The sequence below is a fragment of the Glycine soja genome, chromosome 4 (genome assembly GCF_004193775.1).
Source record: "Glycine soja cultivar W05 chromosome 4, ASM419377v2, whole genome shotgun sequence".
Taxonomy (NCBI): Eukaryota; Viridiplantae; Streptophyta; class Magnoliopsida; order Fabales; family Fabaceae; genus Glycine; species Glycine soja.
Window position 1 is genome coordinate 26,751,487 of NC_041005.1, and position 19,930 is coordinate 26,771,416.

Below are 19,930 nucleotides of genomic sequence, written 5' to 3' on the forward strand. Positions count from 1 at the left end.
TTGTTCCTTCAAACCACAATTTCCAGAAAATCCAATTCTGTCCAGAATTTCTCGTGACCATAACTCTCATTTTACTCGTTCAAATTAAGTGATTCTTGAGCCTAAATTGAAACTCAAAACGAGACCTTTCACCTCGTTTTGGAATCATCTCATTTGGAGCCTTGTAGCTTGAGTTATAACCATTTCTATATTTCTGTTCAGCCACCACTTAACCCACGTTTTTACCATCCCATTCATCCATTTTATGCTAAGATCCACTTTATTAAGACCCAGGAAATTAGCCACCGCCCAACCATTGAATCTTGCCAATTTCCCATCCTTTTCTTAATCAATTTCCGAATTTTCCATCAAGGTTTAATCCTAGACGATCCTAAGTCAGCCCTTGTGCAATGAAGGTTCATATCATTTGGTAATCAGAGCTCCGGTTTTAGGATCAACACTTCCTTTGCTGGAAATATTGGGTAACATCCTTCTTTATTCTCTTTTCCATTTATATTACCTTCTTATTCATATTTTTTTAGGCTGAACCATTGCAAAAGTTAAGCCTTTTGATCTCTTTGTTATAAAAAAAAAGCAGAAATTCGTATAAGCAAAATTTAAAATAAAAAAAATTGGGCTGAATGGTTCATGCTTGAAGAACTTTGAAAAAAAATCTCTTTAAGGTAATATATTGGTTGCATGAAGGACTGTTACTTGAATTCCTAAATTCTGAATTTTATTTCCTTCATTTGTGCCTAAAAACATTGTTAGCCTTTTTCTTGGTTAACCTTTTCCTTGTCTTTCTAGCCTTACCTTACACATATTGGTGAATTGTTCTTTGTTGTGGCCATAATCTCTTGAATTGCCTAAGAACTCAAGGGGAATTAGAGTGGTAAAAGGCAAGAGTGTTTTCATTAGAGAAAAATCATAATTGTGTGATACACTTGAGTGGGTGAGGTATTCAAACAACAACTATAATTGTCTTGTTACGTTTGATTTGTTTGTTTGAGATGGAAGGTACTAATCCTAATAATGATGGAGTGGGGCTTTCGCAATTCCAAATGTAAGCTTTGATGCAACATTTGGAGAGGTTAATGAAACAATGAGATGATGCGCTCCATGAGAGGTTGGATCAAATGGAGAATAGAGATCATAATGATGAAGAAAGGAGGAGAAGAGGGAATGATGGTGTTCATAGACAAAACCAAATTGATGGTATTAAACTCAACATTCCTTTCTTTAAAGGAAAGAATGATCCGGAGGCCTACTTGGAGTGGGAGATGAAAATAGAGCATGTTTTCTCATGCAACAACTATGAGGAGGACCAAAAGGTGAAGCTTGCCGCCACCAAATTTTCCGACTATGCTCTTGTGTGGTGGAACAAGCTACAAAAGGAGAGAGCAAGAAATGAAGAACCAATGGTTGATACATGGGTGGAGATGAAAAAGATCATGAGGAAGCGGTATGTGCCGGCTAGTTACTCAAGGGACTTGAAATTCAAGCTCCAAAAACTAACCCAAGGCAACAAGGGGGTTGAGGAGTATTTCAAGCAAATGGATGTGCTCATGATTCAAGCAAAGACTGAAGAAGATGAGGAGGTAACTATGGCTCGATTTCTTAATGGTTTGCTAATGATATCCATGATATTCTTGAGCTGCAGGAGTTTGTTGAAATGGATGATTTGCTTCACAAAGCAATCCAAGTAGAGCAACAATTAAAAAGGAAAGAAGTGGCTAAGAGGAGTTTTACCAACTTTGGTTCTTCTAGTTGGAAAGACAAAGGTAAGAAAGATGGGGCTGCTACTTCTAGTAGTTCCACACCTACCCCATCAAAAAATCGCTCAAGTCCCAAGAGGAACCCTCTAAAAGGAGTAGAGATGTGAAGTGTTTCAAGTGCCAAGGCCTAGGACACTATGCTTATGAGTGCCCTAACAAAAGGTCCATGGTTCTTAGAGATGGAGAATATATAAGTGAATCCGATGTTGAAGAGGAAGAGGAGAGTGAGTACGTCGAGGAAGAGGAGACTCTAGAGGGAGATTTGTTGATGATTAGACGATTACTTGGTGGTCAATTGAAGGATGAGGAGGAGAGCCAAAGAGAAAACATCTTTCACGCTAGATGTTTAATCAATGGCAAGGTGTGCATGGTGATCATTGATGGAGGTAGTTGCACCAATGTGGCTAGTGCTAGATTAGTGTCAAAGCAAAATTCAGCTACTAAACCACATCCTAGGCTATACAAACTTCAATGGCTTAGTAAGGATGGGGAGGTACAAGTAAGGCAGCAAGTTGAAGTGGATGTTTCCATTGGGAAATACAATGATAAGGTACTTCGTGATGTTGTTCCTATGGAGGCCAGTCGCTTACTTTTGGGGAGACCATGGCAATTTGATAAAAGAGCCAATCATGACGGTTACACCAACAAGATCTCTTTCATGCACCAAGACAAAAAGATTGTGCTCAAACCATTGAGTCCATAAGAAGTGTGTGAGGATCAAAAGAAAATGAGAGAAAAACTTCTTCAAGAGAAAAGAGAAAAAGAAAAAGTGAGCAAAACACTTGAGAGTGAGAAAAAGAGAGAAACACTTGAGAGGAAAAAGAGTGAACAAAAGAAGAGTGAAACACTTGAAGTGTGAGAGAGAGCTATTTAGCCACAAAAAGTGAGGTCAAGAGGTTGTTTCGTGCTAAACAATCAGTATACATCTTGCTTTGCAAAAATCAGTGTTAAATCCCTTTTGCTGGATTTTCAAGACATGTTTCCATCAAGTGTGCCAAGTGGACTACCACCTTTGAGGGGAATCGAGCATCAAATTGATCTCATTCGGGGAGCTTTTTTGCCCAATAGGCCAACCTATAGAAGTAATCCACAAGAAACCAAAGAGATTCAAAGACAAGTGGATGAACTCATTAGTAAAGGATGGGTAAGAGATAGTATGATTCCTTGTGTTGTCCTGGTGATTTTGTTCCCTAAAAAGGATGGGACGTGGCACATGTGTTCCGATTGTAGAGCCCTTAATAACATCACCATTAAATATAGGAATCCTATACCTAGGATTGACGATTTGCTTGATGAATTGCATGGTGCATGTTACTTCTCTAAAATCGATTTAAAAAGTGGATACAATCAAATTAGGATTAGAGAAGGGGATGAATGGAAAACCGCTTTTAAAACAAAATATGGTTTGTATGAATGGTTGGTTATGCCTTTTGGCCTAACTAACGCTCCTAGCACTTTCATGAGATTAAGGAACCATATCTTGAGAGAGTTCATAGGAAAGTTTGTTGTGGTGTACTTTGATGATATTCTTTTCTATAGCACTTCACTTGATTTGCATATTGATCATTTAAAATTTGTCTTGAATGTGCTTAGAGAAGAACAATTGTATGCCAATCTTGAAAAATGCATCTTTTGTACTAACCATGTTGTGTTTCTTGGATTTGTTGTAAGTTCAAAAGGAGTGCAAGTTGATGAGGAGAAGGTTAGGGCTATTCAAGAATGGCCTACACCTAAGTCTGTGACCGAGGTGGGGAGTTTTCATGGCTTAGCATGTTTTTATAGACGATTTGTGAAGGATTTTAGCACATTGGCAGCACCTCTCAATGAAGTGCTCAAGAAAAATGTTGGCTTCGAATGGGGAGAGAAACAAGAAGAAGCTTTCTGATGAGAATCCTAAAATTGGCCAAATACAGGCTAAAGGCCCAAGTGGAGAAGGACGAAGGCCCAAGTGGAGAAGGACGAAGGACCAAGTGGAGAAGGACGAAGGCCCCGAGTGGAGAAGGATGAAGGCCCAGAGGCAGAGACACTATCAAGACTATTAATTGTTGCTGAAGGCCCAAACTAATTTGAAGGCCCAACTTAAATATGATTTTTAGTTATAATTTTTATTTATTGTAATTTTGGCCCAAACTGTTTAGAAGACCCATGTCTATTTTTATCTTTTGTTCAGATACACTATAAGTATTGGTTTTTGTTTTCAATAAAAAAACAACTTTTGGCATTTGATAAAATTTGGTGAGAGCTTCTCTTTGGGTTCCTTGTTGAACCAATCTTAGACTTATCAAGGTAATCCTTGTGGCGTCTACCCTGACTTATCTTCCTTCACTGGAAGTGGCGTCATCCAAATCTTCTAGCCTGTATCAAGCGATCCGCTCCTAGTCAGGTGATGTGAACCTGAGTAGGAGCGGATCGTTTGATACAGGCTACGGAGGTTGGGATGACGCCACTTCCGGTGAAGGAAGATAAGTCAGGGTAGACGCCACAAGGATTACAATAAATTACAATAAAAATAAATTATAACTAAAAACTTATTTAACTTGGGCCTTCAAGTTAGTTTGGGCCTTCAGCAACAAATAGTAGTCTCGGTAGTGCCTCTGCCTCTGGGCCTTCATCTTTCTCCACTTGGGCCTTCAATCATCATCAATGGCAGCTATACAAATGACCAGCCTTGTCTCTATGACGTGTTGGGCTTGTTTAAGTCTGCCTCTGGTCATGGGCCCTTCAAGTGTTTCATGGTCCTTGCCCTTGGTTATGTCCTCATCATCAGGATCACATCATCTGGTGTCATCTGGTATCAGAGCTTCGACTCTTGATACAGGTTCTATCCTATCCAAATCTTTTTTTTCTTTGTAATTTGTCCAGGTTCGTGTTTTGTCCTTGTTCTGTTATTTGTTTTCTTGTTTGCGTCTTGTTGCGTTCTTGTTTGTGTCTTTGTTTCGTTCTTGTTCTTGTTCTTGTCACATTTTTGTTCTTGTTCTTGTTTCTTGTGTCTTTCAGACTTTGTGTAAAAAAAAAAGTCTGTTTGTGTTCTGTTTCAAGTTAAAAAAAAAGTTGCAGAAATTTTGAAAAAAAAAGAGAAGAAAAGAAGAAAAAAAAGAAAGTGGGTGTTTGATCTTTGAACACAAAATTAAGGCAGTTAGAGGCGTTTTTGGGAAAATTTTAGGGACAAATCCCCTTTGGAAATTTGCCTAGGGATTCTCCTCTGAATTCTGAGCGTTTTGATATATAGTGGGCCTCAAACGGACAACTGTAGCAAAAGTTATGAGCATTTAAAGTTTACTTGTCATATCTGTTATCTTATATGTTATCCTATCTGTTATCTAAAATCTAATTTGTTATCCAAATCTAATCTAATATGTTATCCAAATCAAATCTAATATATTATCCAAATCAAATCTAATCTTTTATCCAAATCAAATCCAATCTGCTATCCAAATCAAGTCCAAGTTGTTATCCCAAATCAAATCTGTTACTCAGTCTGTGATAATTATATTGTCTTTCCTTTTATTTTATATTACCTTGTGTGTCTAATTTGGTCCATCCAGGAACTTAAGAGTGAACACGAGTGGTAAAAGGCAAGAGGGAATACATTACACAAAAGCCTATATTGAGAGCATCAAACACGAGTGAACTATCATCAAAGAGAGAAACACGTGAGTAGAGTGCGGTGAGGTCCTGAATCTTTTTTTTAAATTACTGCAAATTTCTTTGTTCCTTAGTCATGGCAGGAGCTGGTGACAATGGTGGTGTATATAATCAACTACACGGATTTCAGCGCCTATTACTGGACGCGATGACTACACAAATGCAACGTTTGTTGAACCGTAACAATGAAGAGCTCTATAGGCGAATAGAAGGACTAGAGCACCAAATGAATCCAAATGCTGGGAGACCTTATGGTGGCAACAGAAGGGTCAATGATGGATCGAACCGAATAGAGGGGCAAGACAGAATTGAGGGAGTAAAACTCAATGTATCATCTTTTAAAGGAAGGAAACCTTGACTGGGAGATGAAGATTCAGCTTGCATTCTCCTACAATGATTGTCCTGAAGAGCAGAAGGTGAAGTTAGCAGCAGCTACATTCTCAGACTATGCCCTTGTTTGGTGGAAGAAAAATCAAAGAGAGATGAAGAAAGAAGAAGGGCGGGAGATAGATACATGGACTGAGATGAGAAAGGTTATGCGAAAGATGTATGTTCCAACTAGCTACAGTAGAACCATGCGACAAAAACTCCAGAGGTTATCCCAGGGAAGTTTCATTGTTGAGGACAAGGAGATGGAGATGGCACTAGTGAGGGCCAACATTGAAGAGGACACCAAAGCAGTGCATGATGGCTTCACCAATAAGATTTCTTTCCAGCACCATGACCCAAAAAAAATTATTCTTAAACCTCTATCCCCAAGAGAAGTGTGTGATGACCAAATCAGAATGAGAGAAAAGAGAGAACAAGAGAAAGAAAATAGTGAGGCACCACAGAGGAATAGGAAAAAGAAGAGTGATACACCTGAGGGAAAGAGTGATACACATAAGAGAAAGAGTGATACACATGAGAGAAAATTTAATTGTTTTGCAGAGGCGAGTGAAGTGAGGAAAGTGTTACCTGCTCATGAACCACTCTATCTACTGTATTGCAAAGACAGTAAAATTTCTAATGATAATTCTAATGAGTTAACTATTTCTATTTCTCCTAGTGTTCAACCCTTATTGCAGGAATTTAAAGATGTCTTTCCTAAGGAGATTTCTCATGGACTACCACCTTCAAGAGGCATAGAACATCAAGTTGATCTCCTTCCAGAAGCTTCATTGCCTAACATGCCAACTTACAACAGCAAGCCCCAAGAGACTTAGCATAAGGATGCATAGGCCAAAGTTGAGTATGTGAAAAGATTGTATGACCAAGTGAAGGTGCAAATTGCAAAGAAGAATGAAAGCTATGCCAAGCAAGCCAACAAGAAAAGGAAGGAAGTGGTACTTGAACCTGGTGATGATCTTGGACATTTGAGGGCAAATGTTTTCCAAGAAGGAGGGAATGATGAGAATCCTGAAAGTGGCCAAATACAGGCTAAAGGCCCAAGTGGAGAAGGACGAAGGACCAAGTGGAGAAGGACAAAGCCCCCGAGTGGAGAAGGATGAAGGCCCAGAGGTAGAGACACTATCAAGACTATTAATTGTTGCTGAAGGCCCAAACTAATTTAAAGGCCCAAGTTAAATATGTTTTTTAGTTATAATTTTTATTTATCGCAATTTTGGCCCAAACTATTTAGAAGGCCCATGTCTATTTTTACCTTTTGTTCAGATACACTATAAGTATTGGTATTTGTTTTCAATAAAAAAAACTTTTGGCATTTGATAAAATTTGGTGAGAGCTTCTCTTTGGGTTCCTTGTTGAACCAATCTTAGACTTATCAAGGTAATCCTTGTGGCGTCTACCCTGACTTATCTTCCTTCACTGGAAGTGGCATCATCCAAATCTCCGTAGCCTGTATCAAGCGATCCGCTCCTAGTCAGGATCACGTCACTTTTAGTGTTCTTAAGCAAAAAACTAACTAATGCCCCCATACTTGGGTTGCCAAACGTTCAAAAATCTTTTGAAATTGAGTGTGATGCTTCAAATGTTGGGATTGGGGCTGTGTTGATGCAAGAAGGCCATCCAATTGCTTATTTTAGTGAAAAGTTAAGTGGTCCTACCCTTAACTATTCAACTTATGATAAGGAGTTGTATGCCTTAGTACGGGCTTTGAAAACATTGCAACACTACCTTTATCCCAAGGAATTTGTCATTCATAGTGACCATGAGTCCCTCAAATATATCAAGGGGCAAGGCAAGCTTAACAAAAGGCATGCGAAGTGGGTGGAATTCCTAGAGCAATTTCCTTATGTTATTAAACATAAAAAGGGAAAAGGTAATACTGTAGCCGATGCTCTTTCTCGGCATCATGATTTACTTTCTATGCTTGAAACAAAATTGATTGGTATTGAATGTTTGAAAAGGATGTATGAAAATGATGAAACTTTTGGAGAAATTTTTAAAAATTGTGATAAATTTTCAGAAAATGGTTTCTTTAGACATGAAGGCTTTCTTTTCAAAGAAAACAAATTGTGTGTGCCTAAATGTTCTACAAGAAACTTGCTTGTTTGTGAAGCACATGAAGGAGGTTTAATGGGGCATTTTGGGGTCCAAAAGACTCTAGAAACATTGCAAGAACATTTTTATTGGCCTCATATGAAAAAGGATGTGCATAAATTTTGTGATCATTGCATTGTATGTAAAAATGCAAAGTCAAAGGTAAAGCCTCATGGATTGTATACTCCATTGCCAATTCCGGAGTATCCTTGGATTGATTTATCCATGGATTTTGTTTTGGGGCTGCCAAAAACAAGCAGTGGTAGAGATTCCATTTTTGTTGTCGTTGATAGGTTTTCTAAAATGGCTCATTTTATTCCATGTAAAAAAGTTGATGATGCTTCCCATGTGGCTGATTTGTTTTTCAAGGAGATTGTGAGACTCCATGGTTTGACAAGGAGCATTGTTAGTGATAGGGACTCTAAGTTCCTAAGCCATTTTTGGAGGACTATGTGGGGCAAGTTGGGCACTAAATTGTTATTTTCAACCACTTGTCACCCACAAACCGATGGGCAAACGGAAGTTGTTAATAGGACATTGGGAACTTTGCTTAGGATAGTTTTGAGGAAGAACTTAAAAACTTGGGAAGCTTGTTTACCCCATGTTGAGTTTGCTTACAATAAAGCTGTTCATAGCACTACTAATTGTTCTCCTTTTGAAGTTGTTTATGTTTTTAACCCACTAACTTCTCTTGATCTTTTGCCTATGCCTAATGTTTCTATTTTTAAGCATAAAGAAGGTCAAGTAAAGGCGGTCTATGTGAAGAAGCTTCATGAGAGAGTCAAAGATCAAATTGACAGGAAAAATAAAAGCTATGCTAAACAAGCCAACAAAGGGAGAAAGAAGGTTGTCTTCGAACCTGGAGATTGGGTTTGGGTGCACATGAGAAAAGAAAGGTTTATGGAACAAAGGAAATCAAAGCTTCAACCAAGGGGAGATGGACCATTTTAAGTGCTTGAAAGAATCAATGACAATGCTTACAAAGTTGAGCTACCCAGTGAGTATAATGTTAGTTCCACCTTCAATGTCTCTGACTTATCTCTTTTTGATGCAGATGGAGAATCCAATTTGAGGACAAATCCTTCTCAAGAGGGAGAGAATGATGAGGACATGACCAAGAGCAAGGGCAAGGATCCACTTGAAGGACTTGGAGGACCTATGACAAGGGCTAGAGCAAGGAAAGCCAAGGAAGCTCTTCAACAAGTGCTGTTCATACTATTTGAATACAAGCCCAAGTTTCAAGGAGAAAAGTCCAAGGTTGTGAGTTGTATCATGGCCCAAATGGAGGAGGACTAAATGGCACCACTTTGTCTCAATTTTAGAGTGTTTAGTTTGTCTAAATAATTGCCCAATCCTTGTAAAGTTGGCTGACCAAAAATATGTTTTGGGTTAATCAACTAAAAGGGCTTTAGTTAGGTTTAGTTCAAGTTATAATAAGGGCCCAATTGGCAACCTAGGCATCAGCCTTTTGGGAGCCCTTGAATCTTGCCAATTTCCCATCCTTTTCTTAATCAATTTCCAAATTTTCCATCAAGGTTTAATGCTAGACGATCCTAAGTCAACCCTTGTGCAATGAAGGTTCATATCAGTTTCGGCAGAGATTGGTCCGCTCTCATTTATTCGTCCTAGATTTCACATTAGCCGACCTCGGTAAGAAAAAATTCTTTGCAAAAATTGATCAAATAAAATCTTAGCAATGTCATGCAAGAAAAATGACCGGTCGAGTTCTCCCAAAAGGCATCACATGATGACATCAACCGAACATTTCCATATTGTCAACATCAAAAATTAGTTGGGAATTGAACCAAAAAACCATCGCCGACATCGGTCGTAAAATAATCGCGACTGATATTTGTCGAGAAACCTCATCGGAAATCTTCGCCGGACTATGGTGGTTTTTAAGCCAACAGTGTGCAATTCTATTTTACCAACACAGACCGGTAATGTTTTTTGTACAGTCTAGGAAACTTTGTTGTTTGATGTCACTAAAAAAATTTACCATACAGGTCGACCAGGGTTATTCGTGTTGACTCAACCGTGGTTGTGTTTCGGCAGACATTGGTTTGCTCTCATTTATTTGACCTAGAAAAAATTAGCCGACTTCGATAAGAAAAAATGTTTTGTGGAAACTGATCAAAAAAAATCCTAGCCGACGTCATGCAAGAAAGATGACCGGTGGAGGTCTCCCAAAAAGCATCACATGATGATGTCAACCGAACATTTCCAAATGGTCATCATAAAAAATTAGTCGGGAATTGAACAAAACAATACCATAGCTGACATTTGCCGTAAAATAGCCCCGACTTATATTTCTCGAGAAAGCTCATCGGAAATCTTGGCCAAAGTATGGTGGTTTTTAAGCTGACAGTGTGCAATTCTATTTTACCAACACAGGCCGGTAATGTTTTTTGTACGGTCGAGGAAATTTTATTGTTTGATGTCGCTAAAAAAGTTTACCATCTGATATAAACCTTCATTGCACAAAGGCTGACTTAGGATCGTCTAGGATTTAACCTTGATGGAAAATGCGGCAATTGATTAAGGAAAGGATGAAAAATTGGCAAGATTTAAGGGTTGGGCGGTGGCTAATTTCGTGGGCCTTAATAAGGTGGTTCTTGGTATAAAATAGAAGAACGAGATGATAAAACGTAGGTTACGTGGTGGCTAGACAAAAATATAGAAATGGCAATAACTCAAGCTACAAGGCTCCAAATGAGGTGATTCCAAAACGAAGTGAAAGATTTTGTTTTGAAATTCAATTTAGGCTCAAGAATCACTTAATTTGAGCGCGTAAAATGGGAGTTATGGCCACGAGATAATTCTGGGCAGAAGTTGATGAGAATCATGAAACTGGCCAAATACAGGCTAAAGGCCCAAGTGGAGAAGGACGAAGGCCCAAGTGGAGAAGGACAAAGCCCCCGAGTGGAGAAGGATGAAGGCCCAAGTGGAGAAGGATGAAGGCCCAGAGGCAGAGACACTATCAAGACTATTAATTGTTGCTGAAGGCCCAAACTAATTTGAAGGCCCAAGTTAAATAAGTTTTTAGTTATAATTTATTTTTATTGTAATTTTGGCCCAAACTGTTTAGAAGGCCCATGTCTATTTTTATCTTTTTGTTCAGCTACACTATAAGTATTGGTTTTTGTTTTGAATAAAAAAACTTTTGGCATTTGATAAAATTTGGTGAGAGTTTCTCTTTGGGTTCCTTGTTGAACCAATATCAGACTTATCAAGGTAATCCTTGTGGCGTCTACCCTGACTTATCTTCCTTCACTGGAAGTGGCGTCTACCAAGACTTATCTTCCTTCACCGGAAGTGGCGTCTACCCTAACTTATCTTCCTTCACCGGAAGTGGCGTCATCAAAACCTTCGTAGCCTGTATCAAACGATCTGCCCCATAAGATTCACATTTGATAAAATTTGGTGAGAGTTTCTCTCTGGGTTCCTTGTTGAACCAATATCAGACTTATCAAGGTAATCCTTGTGGCATCTACCCTGACTTATCTTCCTTAACTGGAAGTGGTGTCTACCCTGACTTATCTTCCTTCAGTGGAAGTGGCGTCTACCCGGACTTATCTTCCTTCACCGGAAGTGGCGTCTACCCGGACTTATCTTCCTTCACCGGAAGTGGCGTCTACCCGGACTTATCTTCCTTCACCGGAAGTGGCGTCATCCAAACCTCCGTAGCCTGTATCAAGCGATCCGCTCCTACTCAGGTTCACATCATTTGGTATCAGAGCTTTGGCTCTTGATACAGGTTCTATCCTATCCTATCCTATTTTTTTTTCTTCGTAATTTGTCTAGGTTTGTGTTTTTGTCCTTGTTCTATTATTTGTGTTCTTGTTTACATCTTGTTTCGTTCTTGTTTGCGTCTTGTTTTCTGTTATTTGCGTTCTTGTTCTTGTTCTTGTCACATTCTTGTTCTTGTTTCTTGTGTCTTTCAGACTTTGTGTCAAAAAAAAAAATATGTTTGAGTTTTTGTTTCTTGTTCTTGTGCCTGTCATATTGTATTCTGTCTTTTGTTCATAACTTTTGTTTTAGCCTATTCGAATTCTGTTTGGGGTAAAAATTGCCTAATTGCCGAATTGCTAAATTGTCAAATTTTCCTAATGATGATTGCCTATTGAACAAATTCTAATAGCTGGACGTCTGAAAAAAAACAAAAAAAAAGAAACGAAAAAAAGAAAGAAAGAAAGAAAAAAAAGGAAATAGTTGCAAAAAAAAAAAGTTGCAAAAATTTTGAAAAAAAAAGTGGGTGTTTGATCTTTGAACACGAAATTGAGGCATTTAGAGGTGTTTTTTTGAAAGAAAATCGTGGAACAAATCCCCTTATCTAGATTCTCCTCTGAATTCTGAGCGTTTTGATATATAGTGGGCCTCAAACGGACAACCATAGCAAAAGTTATGAGCATTTGAAGTTTACTTGTCATATCTGTTATCATATCTATTATCCTATCTGTTATCTTATTTGCTATCATATCTGTTATCCAAATTAAATCTAATTTGTTATCCAAATCTGATCTATTATCCAAATCAAATCAAATCAATTTTTTTTATCCAAATCAGATTTGTTATCCAAATCAAATCCAATCTGCTATCCAAATCAAGTCCAAGTTGTTATCCCAAATCAAATCTGTTACTGTGATAATTATATTGTCTTTCCTTTTATTTTATATTACCTTGTGTGTCTAATTCGGTCCATCCAGCAACTTAAGAGGGAGTGAGTGGTAAAAGGCAAGAGTGAAAACATCACACAAAAGCCTATATTGAGAGCATCAAACACGAGTGAACTACCATCAAAGAGAGAAACACGTGAGTAGAGTGTGGTGAGGTTCTGAATTTTTTTTTTAATTTACTGCAAAATTCTTTGTTCCTTAATCATGGCAAGAGCTGGTGACAATGGTGGTGTATATCATCAACTGGATGAATCTCAACCCTTATTTCTGGACGCGTGGACTACACAAATGCAACGTTTGCTGAACCGTAACAAAGAAGAGCCCTACAGACGAATAGCCAAATCTTCCTCATTTACTCTTAAACCTCTATCCCCTAGAGAAGTGTGTGATGACCAAATCAGAATGGGAAAAAAGAGAGAACAAGAGAAAGAAAATAGTGAGGCACCACAAAGGAATATGAAAAAGAAGAGTGATACACCCGAGGAAAAGAGTGATACACATAAGAGAGAGAGTGATACACATGAGAGAAAATTTAATTATTTTGCAGAGGCGAGTGAAGTGAGGAAAGTGTTACCTGCTCATGAACCACTCAACCTACAGTATTGCAAAGACAGTAAAATTTCTACTGATAATTCTAATGAGTTTACTATTTCTATTTCTCCTAGTGTTCAACCATTATTGCAGGAATTTAAAAATGTCTTTCCTAAGGAGATTCCTCATGGACTACCACCTTCAAGAGGCATAGAACATCAAGTTGATCTCCTCCCCGGTGCTTCATTGCCTAACAGGCCAACTTACAAAAGCAATCCCCAAGAGACTCAACGTAAGGATGCACATGCCAAAGTTGAGTATGTGAAAAGATTGTATGACCAAGTGAAGGTGCAAATTGCAAAGAAGAATGAAAACTATGCCAAGCAAGCCAACAAGAAAAGGAAGGAAGTGGTACTTGAACCCGGTGATGATCTTGGACATTTGAGGACAAATGTTTTCCAAGAAGAAAGGAATGATGAGAATCATGAAACTGGCCAAATACAGGCTAAAGGCCCAAGTGGAGAAGGACGAAGGCCCAAGTGGAGAAGGACAAAGCCCCCGAGTGGAGAAGGATGAAGGTCCAAGTGGAGAAGGATGAAGGCCTAGAGGCAGAGACACTATCAAGACTATTAATTGTTGCTGAAGGCCCAAACTAATTTGAAGGCCCAAGTTAAATAAGTTTTTAGTTATAATTTATTTTTATTGTAATTTTGGCCCAAACTGTTTAGAAGGCCCATGTCTATTTTTATCTTTTTGTTCAGCTACACTATAAGTATTGGTTTATGTTTTGAATAAAAAACTTTTGGCATTTGATAAAATTTGGTGAGAGTTTCTCTCTAGGTTCCTTGTTGAACCAATATCAGACTTATCAAGGTAATCCTTGTGGCGTCTACCCTGACTTATCTTCCTTCACTGGAAGTGGCGTCTACCCTGACTTATCTTCCTTCACTAGAAGTGGCGTCTACCCAGACTTATCTTCCTTCACCGGAAGTGACGTCTACCCTGACTTATCTTCCTTCACCGGAAGTGGCGTCATCAAAACCTTCGTAGCCTGTATCAAATGATCCGCCCCGTAAGATTCACATTTAATAAAATTTGGTGAGAGTTTCTCTCTGGGTTCCTTGTTGAACCAATATCAGACTTATCAAGGTAATCCTTGTGGCGTCTACCCTGACTTATCTTCCTTCACTAGAAGTGGCATCTACCCTGACTTATCTTCCTTCACTGGAAGTGGCATCTACCCGGACTTATCTTCCTTCACTAGAAGTGGCGTCTACTCGGACTTATCTTCCTTCACCGGAAGTGGCGTCTACCCTGACTTATCTTCCTTCACCGGAAGTGGCGTCATCCAAACCTCCGTAGCCTGTATCAAGCGATCCGCTCCTACTCAGGTTAACATCAAAAGTGGATTTTCTGGAATTGTGGTTTAAAAGAACAAGGTTGAAGATGAAAGGAAAGAATCACTCTTTCCGGCGAGGGAAACACACAAAGGTTGTGAAAGTCCTTTGATATAGCCAGGGTGTTTTTGAATCACTAAAGAATTTAGGAGAATCACTCTCACTAAGATAAAAAAAAGATAAACTCTAATTTTTTGAATAAAACTCAACTTGTGTTTATTCATAAAATGGTTCAGCTTATATAGAAGCTTTCCATCAAATTTTAATGCCACTAACCTAGAAATTAAAAGAACTTAATGCCACTAACCTAGGGAATTAAAAGAACTTAATGGCTAAGTGTAACTGAAATTGTGGCAACCAAAAGTTACCCCCAACAACCATCAAGCCAGCCACTATTTGGTCTCCCAAAAGGCTGATGCCTAGGTTGCCAATTGGGCCCTTATTATAACTTGAACTAAACCTAACTAAAGCCCTTTTAGTTGATTAACCCAAAACATATTTTTGGTCAGCCAACTTTACAAGGATTGGGCCATTATTTAAACAAACTAAACACTCTAAAATTGAGACAAAGTGGTGCCATTTAGTCTTCCTCCATTTGGGCCATGATACAACTCACAACCTTGGACTTTTCTCCTTTAAACTTGGACTTGTATTCAAATAGTATGGACAACACTTGTTGAAGAGCTTCCTTGACTTTCCTTGCTCTAGCCCTTCTCATAGGTCCTCCAATCCCTTGAAATGGATCCTTGCCCTTGCTCTTCGTCATGTCCTCATCATTCTCTCCCTCTTGAGAAGGATTTGTCCTAAAAAATGGAATAAAATGAGCCATTTTAGAAAACCTATCAACAACCACTGCCTGTTTTTGGCAGCCCCAAAACAAAATCCATGGATAAATAAATCCAAGGATACTCCGGAATTGGCAATGGAGTATACAATCCATGAGGCTTTATCTTAGACTTTGCCTTTTTACATACAATGCAATGTTCACAAAATTTCTGCACATCCTTTTTCATATGAGGCCAATAAAAATGTTCCTGTAATGTTTCTAGAGTCTTTTGGACCCCAAAATGCCCCATTAAACCTCCTTCATGTGCTTCACAAACAAGCAAATTTCTTGTAGAACATTTAGGCACACACAATTTGTTTTCTTTGAAAAGAAAGCCTTCATGTCTAAAGAAACCATTTTCTGAAAATTTTTCACAATTTTTAAAAATTTCTCCAAAAGTTTCATCATTTTCATACATGCTTTTCAAACATTCAAGACCAATCAATTTTGTTTCAAGCATAGAAAGTAATGCATGAAGCTGAGAAAGAGCATCGGCTACAATATTACCTTTTTCCTTTTTATGTTTGATAACATAAGGGAATTGCTCTAGGAATTTCACCCACTTGGCATGCCTTTTGTTAAGATTACCTTGTCCCTTGATATATTTAAGGGACTCATGGTCACTATGAATGACAAATTCCTTGGGATAAAGGTAGTGTTGCCATGTTTTCAAAGCCCGTACTAAGGCATACAACTCCTTGTCATAAGTTGAATAGTTAAGGGTAGGACTACTTAACTTTTCACTAAAATAAGCAATTGGATGGCCTTCTTGCATCAACATAGCACCAATCCCAACATTTGAAGCATCACACTCAAGTATGGGGGCATTAGTTAGCTTTTGCTTAAGAACATTGAAAGCTTCTTCTTGTTTCTCTCCCCAAAACGAACATTTTTCTTGAGCACTTCATTGAGAGGTGCTGCCAATGTACTAAAATCCTTCACAAATCGTCTATAAAAACTTGCTAAGCCATGAAAACTCCTCACCTTGGTCACAGACTTTAGTGTAGGCCATTCTTGAATAGCCCTAACCTTCTCCTCATCAACTTGCACTCCTTTTGAACTTACTACAAATCCAAGAAACACAACATGGTTAGTACAAAAGATGCATTTTTCAAGATTGACATACAATTGTTCTTCTCTAAGCACACACAAGACAGATTTTAAATGATCAATATGTAAATCAAGTGAAGTGCTATAGATAAGAATATCATCAAAGTAAACCACAAAAAACTTTCCTATGAACTCTCTCAAGATATGGTTCATTAATCTCATGAAAGTGCTAGGAGCGTTAGTTAGGCCAAAAGGCATAACCAACCATTCATACAAAACCATATTTTTTTTTAAAAGCAGTTTTCCATTCATCCCCTTCTCTAATCCTAATTTGATTGTATCCACTTTTTAAATCGATTTTAGAGAAGTAACATGCACCATGCAATTCATCAAGCAAATCATCCAGCCTAGGTATAGGATGCCTATATTTAATGGTGATGTTATTAAGGGCTCTACAATTTGAACACATGCGCCATGTCCCATCCTTTTTAGGGACCAAAATCACCGGGTCAACACAAGGACTCATACTATCTCTTACCCAACCTTTGCTAATGAGTTCATCCACTTGTCTTTGAATCTCTTTGGTTTCTTGTGGATTACTTGTATAAGCTGGCCAATTGGGAAAAGAAGCTCCCAGAATGAGATCAATTTGATGCTCAATTCCCCTCAAAGGTGGTAGTCCACTTGGCACATTTGATGGAAACATGTCTTCAAAATCCTGCAAAAGAGTTTTAACACTAGAAGGCACTTCAAAATCATCAAAAGTGTTAGTGGTCAAAATCTAATTTTTGCAAAACAAGATGTATAGTGACTGTTTAGCACAAAACAACCTCTTGACCTCACTTTTTGTGGCTAAATAGCTCTCCCTCACTTCAAGTGTTTCACTCTTCTTTTTTTCACTCTTTTTCCTCTCAAGTGTTTCTCTCTTTTTCTCACTCTCAAGTGGTTTGCTCACTTTTTCTTTTTCTCTTTTCTCTTGAAGAAGTTTTTCTCTCATTTTCTTTTGATCCTCACACACTTCTTGTGGACTCAATGGTTTGAGCACAATCTTTTTGTCTTGGTGCATGAAAGAGATCTTGTTGGTGTAACCGTCATGATTGGCTCTTTTATCAAATTGCCATGGTCTCCCCAAAAGTAAGCGACTGGCCTCCATAGGAACAACATCACAAAGTACCTTATCATTGTATTTCCCAATGGAAACATCCACTTCAACTTGCTGCCTTACTTGTACCTCCCCATCCTTACTAAGCCATTGAAGTTTGTATAGCCTAGGATGTGGTTTAGTAGCTAAATTTAGCTTTGACACTAATCTAGCACTAGCCACATTGGTGCAACTACCTCCATCAATGGTCACCATGCACACCTTGCCATTGATTAAACATCTAGCGTGAAAGATGTTTTCTCTTTGGCTCTCCTCCTCATGCTTCAATTGACCACCAAGTAATCGTCTAATCATCAACAAATCTCCCTCTGGAGTCTCCTCTTCCTCGACGTACTCACTCTCCTCTTCCTCTTCAACATCGGATTCACTTATATATTCTCCATCTCTAAGAACCATGGACCTTTTGTTAGGGCACTCATAAGCATAGTGTCCTTGGCCTTGGCACTTGAAACACTTCACATCTCTACTCTTTTAGAGGGTTCCTCTTGGGACTTGAGCGAGTTGTTGATGGGGTAGGTGTGGAACTACTAGAAGTAGCAGCCTCATCTTTCTTACCTTTGTCTTTCCAACTAGAAGAACCAAAGTTGGTAAAACTCCTTTTAGCCACTCCTTTCCTTTTTAATTGTTTCTCTACTTGGATTGCTTTGTGAAGCAAGTCATCCATTTCAACAAACTCCTGCAACTCAACAATATCACGGATATCATTAGTCAAACCATTAAGAAGTTGGCTAATGTTTTCTAGGCCCAAATAAATGAGAGCAAACCAACGTCTACCGAAACACAACCACGACTGAGTTCGCCCGAATAACCCTGGCTGACCTGGATGATAAACTTTTTCAGTGACATCAAACAATAAAGATTCCTCGACCGTACAAAAAACATTACCGGCCCACGTTTTGTAAAATAGAATTGCACACTGTTGGCTTAGAAACCATCATAGTTCGGCGAAGATTTCCGGGGAGCTTTCCCGAGAAATATCAGTCGGGATTATTTTACGACCGATGTCGGCTATGGTATTTTTTGTTTTATTCCCGACTAATTTTTTATGATGAACATTTGGAAATGTCCGGTTGACGTCACCATGTGATGCCTTTTGGGATACCTCGACCGATCATCTTTCCTGCACGATGTCAGCTACGATTTTTTAGGATCAGTTTCCGCAAAGCATTTTTTCTTACCGAAGTCGGCTAATGTTTTCTAGGCCCGAATAAATTAGAGCAGACCAATGTCTGTCGCTACACAACCGCGGTTGAGTCAGCACAAATAACCCTTGCCGACCTGGATGGTACATTTTTTTAGGGACACCTAACAACCAAATTTCCTCGACCGTACAACAAAAATTACCGTTCGGCATTGGTAAAATAAAATTGCACAATGCCGGCTGAAAAACAATCATTTTGGGAGTAAGATTTCTTCGGGTGAGTTTCTCGACAAATATCAGTCGGGGCTATTTTACGAACGATGCCGAGTATAGTTTTATTTGTTTGATTCCCGATTAATTTTTTATGATGGCGTGTAGGAAATATTCGGTTCACGTCATCATGTGATGCCTTTTGGGAGACCTCGACCCGTCGTCATCTTTCTTGCACGACGTCGCCTAGGATTTTATTCGATCAATTCTCGTGAAGTATTTTTTCATTCAGAGGTCGGGTAGTGTTTTCCAGGCCGAATAAATGAGAGCGGACCGATGTCTGCCGAAACACAACCGCGGTTAAGTTCGCCCAAATAACCCTGGAGGATGATAAACTTTTTCAGCGACATCAAACAATAAAATTTCCTCGACCGAACAAAAAACATTACCGGCCTACGTTGGTAAAATAGAATTGCACACTGTCGGCTTAAAAACCACCATACGTTGGCCAAGATTTCCAGTAAGCTTTCTCAAGAAATATAAGTCGGGGCTATTTTATGAAATATAAGTCCCTACTAATTTTTTATGGTGACCATTTGGAAATATTCGGTTGACGTCATCATGTGATGCCTTTTGGGAGACCTCGACTATTCATCTTTCCTGCACGATGTCGGCTAGGATTTTTTCCGATCAGTTTCCGCAAAGCATTTTTTCTTACCGAAGTCGGCTAATGTTTTCTAGGCCCGAATAAATGAGATCAGACCAATGTCTACAGAAACACAAGCACGGTTGAGTCCGCAAGAATAACCCTGGCCGACCTGTATGGTAAATTCTTTTAGTGACATCAAACAGTAAAGTTTCCTCGACCGTACAAAAAACATTACCGGCCTGCGTTGGTAAAATAGAATTACACACTGTCGGTTTAGAAACCACCATAGTCCGGCGAAGATTTCCGATGAGTTTTGTCGACAAATATCAGTTGGGATTATTTTACGAACGATGTCGGCTACGGTATTTTTTGGTTTAATTGCCAACTAATGTTTGATGATGACAATTA